Below are 12,849 nucleotides of genomic sequence, written 5' to 3'. Positions count from 1 at the left end.
AGGGCCAGCACAGGCCCACCCGGCGCCACGAAACAACACCCTCCACCGGAAGGCGGCCCCGGCCCCCCCCGACGAAAGAGGACACCATCCACCGCCAAGCAGGGCCACCCCGCCAGCCACGGACCGGCAAGCCCGAGTACCGAAGCACCCCCAGCTCGGTGCCGCCATCCCACACCAACGGCGCCAGAAGAGCCCCCCCCCCCCACGGAGGGGACCCCCGACGACCCACGCACCGGCACGAGACACCCCCCCGACGCCAGCGCACCCCGGACGACAGCGGGCCCCAGGCCACCAGCCCCGCCCCACCCAAGGCTGCGCAGCGACGCCACGAGCCGCGGCCGGTCCCCGGGCAGATGACAGGAGAGCACGCCCCCGGACACCCAGACCACGGATCCACCCCCGGGACACCCCCGCCCCGGAATGGCGCCCACGGCGCCCGGTGCGCCCAGCCAGCAGACCAGCCAATCCCGACGCGGATCCACCAGGCCAAGAGCCACGTGTCATCACCATTGTGAAGAAACTCACTCTGCCAGTTTTCTCCATTGTAGTGATGGGTCAGACTAGCTCCACCCCTTTCATGTGAACACGCATGTACCCAGGCTGAAAACACTTGGCTTCAATTAGCGTGTTGTTATCGACCTTTGTAGGACAGCTTCTCTCTGACAGGGAATGTTTGGTTAGTTGACGCCCGTTAATGGAGATTAATCCAGGATACAATTATCTAGATTCATAGCATAGGACCTTTATGTCCTAAAATTATATCTAATTCATTCATTTAATTTACTACAGCAAAATAAATCACGTTTAAAAGTATATTCTATAATTGTATAATAATGGCATTATTAAAACTGAACCTTGTGATTAACGCTGTGTTGCTATGTTTATTCAGTAACGTTAGCATATCTTCATCTATTATCTGATAATGAAGCCTTAATCTACTAGTTTAGCGGGGGATAATCCACTAACATGCTTTAATGCTCACATGTAAACGTAAAAAAGTGCATCACAAACTGTCTAATCCGCTCTAGGGTGTTTTTGGAACAAAGAGGAAAAGTTTTATAGATATTTATCATCGACTCAGAGCTAGCGAAGCTTTACAAGCAGTGAATATTTGTTTGACTGAAATACCGTAAATTCTGTAATATGTCACACCTTCTTCATTTAAAAATGTTGGTCTGTGACTTATCAGAGCTGAAAGTAATGGATTACAAGTACTCACATTACTGTAATTGAGTTGCTTTGATGGGTTCTCGTACTGTAGTATATTTCTAAATCACTAATTTTATTTGTACAAGTACGTTTTAAAACATTTCTACACCCAACCACTACTGAGTGAATTATTTTCTGTTTTAAAATTATCAACATTGTGAAACTACAAAAAATATGAAATGACCAGACAAGAACAAATGCATTACATCATAGCCGACCAATCAGATTAAATGTAATGCATTAGATCATAGCCCACCAATCAGATTAAACGTAATGCATTAGATCATATCCCACCAATCAGATTAAACGTAATGCATTAGATCATAGCCCACCAATCAGATTAAACGTAATGCATTAGATCATAGCCGACTAATCAGATTAAATTTAATGCATTAGATCATAGCCCACTAATCAGATTAAATGTCATGCATTAGATCATAGCCCACCAAACAGATTAAACATAATGCATTAGATCATAGCCCACCAATCAGATTAAACGTCATGCATTAGATCATAGCCCACCAATCAGATTAAATGTAATGCATTAGCTCCTAGCCCACCAATCAGATTAAACGTAATGCATTAGATCATTGCCCACCAATCAGATTAAACGTAATGCATTAGATCATAGCCCACCAATCAGATTAAATGTAATGCATTAGATCATAGCCCACCAATCAGATTAAATGTAATGCATTAGATCATAGCCCACCAATCAGATTAAATGTAATGCATTAGATCATAGCCCACTAATCAGATTAAACGTAATGCATTAGATCATAGCCCACCAATCAGATTAAACGTAATGCATCACATCATAGCCGACCAATCAGATTAAACGTAATGCATTAGATCATAGCCTACCAATCAGATTAAACGTAATGCATTAGATCATAGCCAACTAATCAGATTAAACATAATGCATTAGATCATAGCCGACTAATCAGATTAAACGTAATGTATTAGATCATAGCTGACCAATCAGATTAAATTTAATGATTTAGATCATAGCCCACCAAACAGATTAAACATAATGCATTAGATCATAGTTGACTAATCAGATTAAATTTAATGATTTAGATCATAGCCAACCAATCAGATTAAACATAATGCATTAGATCATAGCCAACTAATCAGATTAAACGTAATGCATTAGATCATAGCCAACTAATCAGATTAAACGTAATGCATTAGATCATAGCCCACCAATCAGATTAAACGTAATGCATTAGATCATAGCCAACTAATCAGATTAAACGTAATGCATTAGATCATAGCCCACCAATCAGATTAAACGTAATGCATTAGATCATAGCCAACTAATGAGATTAAACGTAATGCATTAGATCATAGCCAACTAATCAGATTAAACGTAATGCATTAGATCATAGCCAACTAATCAGATTAGCGCCAAAACAGCATTGAACGCCAGTTATTTTCTCAGTTTTAGAGTTTATAAATGTATTTACACTTAGAGCCTGATACATTTTTTTAATTTTTTTATTGTGAATTGAATTAATTTGTGTTATTATTATTATTTTTTAAATATACATTTTGACAAACATTTTATTATATACAGATGCCTTTGTGGAAAATAAAATAGATTCCAATTGTGGAAGATTTCATTTTTTCCTTTTTATGGTTTCTACATGAGATGTTTACTGTATGTAAGAGAACTAACAATAACTGTGGGGGTGAAAGTAATTAGTAACTTTAACTTTAAGTACTATTTAATTGAGCTAATTTTTACTTGTACTTGAGTATTTTATGTATGATTTACTTGTACCTGTACTTGAGGATATATCAGTACTTTTTACACATCTGTGACTTATACAATGAAGTGACTTATATGTAAGTTTTTGGCCAACAGCGCCCCCTGGTGAGTAAAATGTTAATTAGTTTTCTATTGTTGTATAAGACGCTCCCTCATTGGTAGTAATTATGCCTGATGTAACAGTTCATACATACAGTATATCCACTATGAGGAGTAAAATGTGTGTTTGCATTATTTAATTTAATATATTTGATCTTCCCATGATATGACATACATTTAATCACAAAAGGCAGCTTCGAATAGATCAATATTGACAGGTTGTCATGGCAACTCAGGCTAAAATGGAAGCTCAATGTTGACAGGTTGTCATGGCAACTAAGGCTCAAATGGAAGCTCAATGTTGACAGGTTGTCATGGCAACTCAGGCTAAGATAAAAGCTGCAGAATCTACATCATTCTACAGAATCACCTCATGCACCGTCAGAAACAACTAAAGTAGCTTTAATAATATCGATTAACGTTGACCAACGGTTGTCGTCAGTGAGCAACGTTTGAGACCAAGGTGAGTTTCTAATAATAATGTCAACTTTAATGACTAATTTAGTGATTTCCCACAATCCAGTGAGTAAATACTGCTTGTTTTAATCTAAATGTGTTTACATATTAAGTCATAATCTTGTGTAAATGAGCTGATATTGTAAAGATCTTTGGAACGACTCACGCTCCTCCCACTGCTGGTGCAAACTCCATTATTGGTTATAAGATCTTCTTCGTTCTAAGCATTTGGATGATTAGGGGCTAGATTTCTGGTGCATTATATCAATTCTGGACTGGTGTGGGACAACATATATGTTTGGGACGACGCATCAATACAAAACATTTACGTCGACATATTTTTTGCGTCATATGGGCGGGGCGATATGGCCTTTTTTAAATGTTTGAATATTTTCAAGCTATATTATGATATACGATGTGATAACAGATAAGTAATGTTATGTGATAAGTATAGTATAATTATTATAATATAGTATAATTAACTTTATATAACTCACATAAGTTATACTCAGTCACCATCTCATAAACCAGGAACGCTTTCCATTCAAACCAATCCTAGAGCAGTTACAGGGTGTGAACAAAACCCTTCACCCTCAGAAAGTGACTTTTCTGCTGGGCGTGGGCTTCGGCTCCTCCGCTGGGGTCTCGGGCAGGGAGCTCTCTTGGCCCTCCCCTCGGGGGGTTGGGCGCGGGGGTGTGGGATGGGGGCGGGGGTGGGGTGGGGTGGGGGGTCTGGGGGTTGGGGGTTGGGTCGGTGGCGTGGTGCGCTGGGCCCTTGGCCCCTTGGGGCTTTCTCGGGTGTGTATGGGGGGGGCGATGGCTGCCTCTCGGCTTGGGATCTTGGGGGCGTTCGGGGGGCTGCTTGGCCGTGGGGTGGTCGCCGGGGGCCCCTAGATTGCCCGCTCTTGCTGCTGGCCTGACTGCATCTCCGGGCCCGGGGGCGGCTCGTGGGTTTTGCAGTAGCGGTTCTTGGAAATACATTTGTCATGGATGCACTGGCCTTGGGCTGTGGGATAACACTCATACTGGGCTCAACCATAGACACGTTGTTCCCAAATACCTGTTTTATGGAATTTCCACTCACTTCTTCCTCTGTTCACAGCCACCACCATTATTCCTAAGCCGCACACTGGTCACCAAACTGGCTTGATAACACAACAATAAGCACAATATACACAACCACAATTTCACATCTCATCACTTGAAACCTATCGACTCTTCCCCACCCATTCCATTTCCAATCTTGTATCCCTCTTCCCTGTTAACTTCCCCACCCCCCTCCACCCCCTCACCTTGGTGTAACACTGCCCTCTCTTTTTTACATCCTTCCTTTAATAAAGTATTTACCCTTCCCTAGGGAGGGCTGGTGATGGTCACAATCATGCAATGAAATAAATACATTTATCTAATTGCAATAATAAAATATGCATTGCTGTTAAAAGATTGCACTTCTTGTAGTGTTAACCTTCGACAGCATGTGCAGACAAAGAAAAAAAAAAAAAAAAAAAAAAAAAAAAAAAGAAAGTGACTTTTCAGAGGCTAAAACTCTGGAAAACAGACGAGTTTGGGAAAATAAACCTCTAATACTATGTTTTTGGGGTTCTTAGAACAAATGGAGATGTGTGAAAAATAACATGACATGGGACCTTTAAAGATGACGGACAAACCTGTGTTGCTCCTTGGTACTTGCGTTGCTCCCTCTGCTGGTGCAAACTCCATTACTGGTTATGAGATCTTCTTTGTCCAAAGCATTTGGTGGTTTGAAGCCTAGATTTCTGATGCATTACCATCAATTCTGGACTGGCGTCATATATGTTTGGGACGACGCATCAATGCTAAATATTTAGGTCGACATGTTTTTTGTGTCAAAAGTTTCCCTCTGATGATTATGTAAAGTAGGCGGATCTCATAAGGGGGGAAAAAACATTGGAGGGGGAAATGCAAATAAGTGAATGCAGGGGGTGATGTGCAATTCATCAAAACCAGGAAATGTTTGCAGTGATTGTTTTATGCACTGAAAATAGTACGACTCAGAAGCAGGAGTAAACTCACACACAGAGATCATGGCTGCTCTGATACTGCTTGTTTTTTTCTAAACTTATTTACATATTTAGTAATAATCTTGTGTGAATGAGATGATAATGTAAAGATCTTTGGAACGACTTTGTCATAAAAGCTCTATTTAAATCTGTTCATTTTAACATTTAACATTTAGTCTGAATTCTATCATTTTATACAGTGTGTGTGTGTGTGTGTGTGTGTGTGTGTGTGTGTGTGTGTGTGTGTGTGTGTGTGTGTGTGTGTGTGTGTGTGTGTGTGTGTGTGTGTGTGTGTGTGTGTGTGTGTGTGTGTGTGTGTGTGTGTGTGTGTGTGTGTGTAACCCAAAATCAGATGCTGAGTCAGTGTGACAATAACAATGTTTATTTAAAGGGCCCATGTTACGCTAAATGGACTTTTCTGTGCTTTAAACATGATAAAGTGTTATTAGGGCTTCATACACAGGCAGAAAATATTGTTTTAATTAATTCCCTCAATCGTTAGTTAGAGGTTGATTTTCCCAAAGTTAATTGTGATTGGTCAAAGTGGGCGTGGCTTTTTAAAACATAAACAACAAACATTTATTTTCACTAAAGTAATATGTTGAGTGCTGTGAAGTTTACAGGGTATTTATAGAAAAGCACACAGACCACCCATACATACCACTAGGTGGTGCTATAAGTGCAAACGCTCTTTGGCCTCTAACTTTCATATTTTAAATCACATCTTCATAAACTTTATATCCACACGTTCACTGCAAATGGCACATTGACCTGTGTCCCACAAGCCCTTCAACCTCTGTGACGTAATTCCATGGGCTCCGTCTCACAGGAATGCTTGGCCCCCTTTCATAACTGCTTGTAGTTGTAGTTAATATTATTATCCCCGCCAGTGGAAAGAGGGATATAGGTTTGAACTCCGTCCATCTGTTTAAGATAGTCAGTCATTTTATATTCTAATGTGATAATATTTTCTTATGTATACATCTAAGTTCTTAGATTTAGGACATTTAGGAAAATGTTGTGAGTTATAATGACAACAAATCTGGCGGTGGATGTTGATGATTATCTTTTTGTTATTTTTATTACAAACCAACTCATCGGTGGTGGATTCTGTCTCCATGTTGTCACTGCAGAGATGAGTGAGTGGAAGAGGAGGGGTTTATGGCGTTATTTTTGTGCCACTTTTATTAACAATTAATGCACAGTTTTGAGCACAAAAACATGTTTTTTGCAAAACCCAAAATTATGTTTTGTGTAATAGTTATAATAAAGCGTAAAACGGAGCAGTTTGAGCAAACGATAATTAATAACGTGCTCAAGAAATTATTTTTCATGCTTGCTGAATACACATAAGTGAACATTAAAAACAGTTTTCTTCATTTTTATTCTGTCTCTCGCGCTCTTGCACTCGCTGTGTGCTCAGCTCTACCCGTACGCTCGCTCAACATGACACAGCGTTACAATGTGCCACAAAGTCAACCAATCAGGAGTCAGACCAGACAAGGCAAATTCTGATTGGCTGTTATGGTAACCAATCCTAAGTGATCCTAACCCTACGTCACTTCCTTCACTCACAATCTTTACGACAGAGCTGCTGGGATGTGATGTTTGAATGAAAACTGATCATACGACGTTTGTTAAATATTTTAATAGTACACATTAAAATATGTGACTGCTTTGTGGTGTTTTTAATTGTTAATTAAAAAATAAAATAAAAAAGATAAAATATGTTAAAAGATATTTTCATACTTCATGTTCATAGTGTTATCACTTTGCTGAAAGTTTTAAACGTGTATGAAAGCTCATTAAATCCACAATGGACCATAGCTAACATAGAGACAAGCTCAGAATCACTTGCTTGAAGGTTGTATTTTTTAGATGTTTAAACAAATAATTAAAGTTAATTTTCAGTACTTGAGATGAATATAAAGAGGGTAATGGTTCTTAATATTTTGCCACCTCTGGAAATAAAAGCCAACAGTGAAAAGACACAACATGTGCCATGGTTAGCTGTTATCAGAATAAATAGATTGATCAGCAGAAGGCAGTAAGGAGAGGGAAATAAAGTTAAATATTGATATATAGCCTAGCATTAGAAGACGATGGTGCGTTGTTCTAGTTCCTTGTTTAATTTTTATTAATGTGATGCATTTTTTATTATTTCTGAATTTACTTGTCGTGAACTTTTTAATGTTTGCTTCAGCATCAATTTTGTACCTTTTTGCAAACACTCATTAGCTGCAGATGAACCTCATCATAATTTTCTCATGTACTTCATGTGCAGCATCCCACAGATGCAGTACTAATCGTGTATCCACTTCCTCGTGTGACCATGGTTCTATCTGACTTTTGTCATCTCTCTGAGGTGTTGATAGTACCTGGTTCCTATGAGTGCTGGACACATCTTTGCCTTGAAATGTCTCTCTCTGGTTGCTGCCTTCAGGCTGAATAAGTTATAAACATCCCACACTATGTCAAGTCTTTCCACATGTTGCAGCTGGTGCTGGATATATGGCATGAACACGGTCTTGGTGTAACTTTCAAAGGTCTGGGAGGTTCTTGGTGACAGCATTTCAACTATCAATACTCCATCCAATACCAATGCAGTCACTTGTGATCTTGCTTCTGCTGGTTGTGTTCATGACTCAAGCTCTGCAAGAATATCTGCTTTGTTGCCAGATCTCATTTCACCAGGCTTGGAAAGTGATGACTTGAAAAAGTCATCAAGATGTCCTTCCCTGGACTGGCATGTAATGTGTAGTCTGGAGAACAAGGTGCACTCTTCCTTAGGGTTTAGATTAGAGTCTTGTGTTTTTTGTTACATCCACTGGCTTTGTTGACCTCAGAACTATACATTTAGACACAGAAATCATAATTCTACAAGTTATATGTATTTCAAAAAATTAACGGCCATTTTGATAAAAATGGTCATAACGACCACTAGGGGAGGTTGCTGAGGTGGATCCACATCCTAAAATAATCAGTAGTGTTCATGCCATCTATGTGCCAAGTTTCATGCTTTTAACCCAAAGTGCACGATTCTACCAACAATTCTTCCTTAACCGCCCACTACTGGTACTGATCCAGGATCTGTGGTGGAGAACATGACCTGACTTTAATCAATAAGTTCAGGGATATTTTGTTTTCTGTTTTATTCACACAAATTATTTATTTTCTTTAAATTTCATTTATTTAGAAATATTCTAGAAATATATTACAATTATATTTAAACAAAAACTGTTAATTTTTAATTATTCATGTCATATAAAGATGTATGAGAGCAGCATTAATATCAACATATTTCCCCTCAGGGATCAATAGTTTACTGAATCTGATCAAGTTTATTGATTAAGTTTGATCAACTTCATTTAAATTAAACTAATTTAAATCATCCTGATGACATCATTCCAGACTATAATGATTAAACAAAAACAAATGCATCAGTTATTTCACCACTAGAGGGCAGAATATTGTACAGTATTAGAAGCTATCAAGTTATCATGAACCTATGATGTTTCAGACTCTACAATCCCTGTCATCGTTGGTCTCGTCCACAACAACAGAACAACTGCAGCTCTTCACCAGAAATGGCCGTAGCTTCACAGACACATAAACGTTACGTGGGAACTGGTCTGCTCAGTATTTTGGTAGTTTAGACGTGTTTCAGGTGGACGCTTCATCATGTTGTTTAGCTCAGGACCAGGAGGGGTGCTGGGGTGCACCAAATGAACGGTCCCCTTTAACATTTCCCTTTACCTCACGATGACAGCGTTTCATTCACATTATGTCACTTTCTGCATTTAACAGTGGATTTTATTTTTATTGGTAGATTCTGTCATTCTGTCTATGATTCTATTAACACAGATATTATAGGACCATAATTAGCCAATCATGAGCTCATTACAAGTTGTTCATTAATCCTGTAAGAACAAAGTCAAACCTCAAAGTCAAACTGTTTCCACTGAAGACCTTCATTTACAAATCAATGGGAATTTAAATTATTCAGCCACAAAATCTAAATATTTTCCTCCACATCATGTGATCTCTGAACAAACTGATAATTTTAGTCAATTTCAAAGTGATGACACTGCAAAGGATGGATGAATATTTCTAGATCCTTCATGTTCATTCTGTCTCTTCTATCCTTCAGGTGGAGCTGATTCTATGCTGACGTTACAGGTGAATGGAGGATTGTGGAACCACTCAGCCGTGACAGCAAATATGGTGAGAAATTAATGGATTGAAGTTTGGTTGCTGACGTCCATGTGGATGTGGATGAACAGCCACTGTTCTTTCTAGGAACACATTTAGAAACAAATGTTTGTTTGGTTCCTTCTCTGTGTTTAATCTCTAACTGTTCTACAGGACTCTGGAAGCCAGAACAAAGTGACACCTCAACGTTCTCAGGACCATGAAGCTCAGCCACAACAAAGAAACAAATCTACGAGAAAAACTTCAGAGCAAAGAGTTCAACAGCAGAGCCAAGCTGGAGTTAAAGCTAAACATACATGTGACCAGTGTGGGAAGGCATTTAGCTTTAAATCAAACATCACTATACATCAAAGAATTCATTCTGGATCAAAGCCATTTAGCTCTGACGAGTGTGGAAAAGCTTTTGCTCAGAAAGTGAACCTGAAGACCCATCAGCTTATTCACAGTGGAGAGAAAACGCACACATGTGATGAATGTGGAAAGAGTTTTAGTCGATCTGGAACCCTCAATCAACATGTCCTCATTCACCGTGGAATCAAAGCTCACAGATGTGAACAATGTGGAAAGACTTTTACACAAAGATCAACTTTAACGACTCACATGAAGACTCACTCCAGAACAGAGTTGTATCTCTGTGACCACTGTGGGAAAACATATAAATACAAACAAACCCTCACTGATCACCTGAGATCTCACACTGGACATGAAGTGTGTCCCTGTGACCAGTGTGACAAAGTTTTTACAACATATCAACAGTTAAAACGTCACCAAATCAGCCACTCATCAGAAAGACCTCATAAATGTGACACATGTGGAAAAACTTACAAGTGGAAATCTGACCTTAAGTTCCACCAACGAGTTCATGAGAAGAATGTTTTCAGATGTGATGAGTTTGGGAAGACCTTCAGCACTTCATCTGTTCTCCACTCACATCTCTGTGTGGATGGAGACATGGAGCAGGAATCATCTTCAGATCCCAGTGACACACGGATGGTGACGACACCTTCTGGTTCCAGTGTTGGACTGAAGAACCCAGAGATCAGGCTGCACAGGATTCCTACATAAACCAACATCACGTTGTTAAAAGTGTTATTGTTGAATAGTGTTTAGTTATCTTTTGTTTGTGTCCATAGTTTAATGTTTGATTAATGTTGCTGCTGCCTGTTGGTATGTTAGACTGTTTATTGTTCAGTGTTTTAAATTAAATAAATGTGACACATTGATTCCAGTGCTCATTGTTTTTTTACTCTGTGATTTTCTTCCTTTGAATCATCACTGAAAGTGTACAAATATCAGGTAATTTAAAAGAAAATATCAAGAAAATCTTTTTACATTGTATAACAATTTTGAAAGTGTGTAAAATGTTTTATTGTGTGTATTTAATCAAAATCATAAAGATGAGACAATACATGTATTAACAGCAGCAATAGTCTGATAACAGGATGTTGAAATTGATTATTTGTTACTGTAATGTAGGTAAAAGGGGTGGGACTAATAGTTTATACTTCCACCCAATCCCTTTAGAACACAAAAAGTATGTGTATGCAGTAATATATGTAATGAGTTTTTTTTTTCTGGAGGGAAGCTATCTGCATCAAATCTTTAGTTTATTGTAATATTATTTCTTGTATTATTGCTTATTTTTTGTGTTTGCTTTGTACAGGAGGAATAGTTCATTCAACTGTAAGTTTTAAGAATTAAAATGCATTTACAGGAAGAGAGAGAGTGATTTTAGTCTTAGATTATCACAAAGGTCAGAGGTCATGATAACCACAAAGAACACATACATCTTTTAGAAAGAAAAACACAGTAAAAAAGGTTTTTCTAATAGATTATAAACAGTTCTTAGAATGTTCTGTAAGAAGATGATTTGACGATTAGAAGAAGAAGAATTCTCTTCAGAATCCACCAACATGTAGGAAAAGCTTGTCCATCAGGAAGAACAGTTTCACTGTGTTGACCAGCATTCCTGGTTTACTCCTTCAAAGTAACTAAATACTCTTGTTCTGTTGAGCAGCTACACTCACCTACTTCATCAACTCCCAATCCTCTCAGTGAGAGGGGAATTAGCTCAAATGGTAGAGCGCTAGCTGCACAAAGGCAGGGGACAATTTTTACACTCCCTCACACAAAGGAAAAGATGCAAATAGCAATAGTGAAATATCATAGACAGTGTCACCTGTACCTCTATATAGATATTTATGGTGTATTTTAACAGAGTCACCAGACGTGGTCCTTGTTGTGAGCTGGACTTGAACCCACAACCTGCTGGCCAACACAAAGCCTGGGTCACACACACTCACACAGCAGGATAATAATAAGATTATTGTACCTGTGTAAGTGAGAGGTTCCCACATCCTCCAACTGTGTTTTTCTCACTGTAACATATCAGGAAAAAGTGTTTTTAATTTTACATTATCAACTACATTATAATTGTTATGTATTTGTTTCAGATGTGCTCTTGTATTAATATGTACTTTAAGATTAAAAGTAACAGTTAATGTAGTCTACCATCAAGTATATTTATTTGTTCTGGTTTGCAAACTGGACATTTCAAAAGGGCAGAAAAAAATACAAATACAAATAATAACAGAAGATACTTATGTAAGCACTTTTTGAAAATAAAAAAACAGTAATATTTATTGAATTATGTCGATCAAAGTGTAATAAATGCAGCTTTTTAATTGTACATTAAACTGTTGTCATGTTTGTACTCAACTTCAAAAATTGAGAAATAAAAAACTAAACTTAGACTTTAGATAAACATATTAGAAAAAGACAATTTAAGAATTACATTTTGTATTATTTGTATTGTGTAATGTTCCTTCATGCACCATTATCTTCCCTCTTTCTCACTGTACTGTGTACAGGACCATGTGTGTGTAAATATCTCCTATTGTTTATTATCCTGTTTATCTACTGCTGCTGAAACACTGCATATTTCCTCTTTGTGGGACAAATAAAGGTTATATTGTTTAATCTTAAATGTAACGCTTAATGATAAATGAAAAATAAACATGTACACAAAGATAGTCATTTACTTGTGAAAACAATGCAAAA

At 38.2% G+C, this 12,849-nt stretch overlaps 1 pseudogene; it reads left to right on the top strand.

Moving 5' to 3' along the window:
* Positions 1–3,456: 3,456 nt before the first annotated feature.
* The window catches only part of LOC114458362 (E3 ubiquitin-protein ligase TRIM39-like), a 318,528-nt pseudogene continuing 309,135 nt past the window's right edge, over positions 3,457–12,849 (top strand).

The sequence above is a fragment of the Gouania willdenowi genome, unplaced genomic scaffold (assembly GCF_900634775.1).
Source record: "Gouania willdenowi unplaced genomic scaffold, fGouWil2.1 scaffold_10_arrow_ctg1, whole genome shotgun sequence".
In the NCBI taxonomy this organism is placed as follows: domain Eukaryota; kingdom Metazoa; phylum Chordata; class Actinopteri; order Blenniiformes; family Gobiesocidae; genus Gouania; species Gouania willdenowi.
Note: the sequence above shows the minus strand (reverse complement) of the source record. Positions and strands in the feature narration are given on the sequence as shown.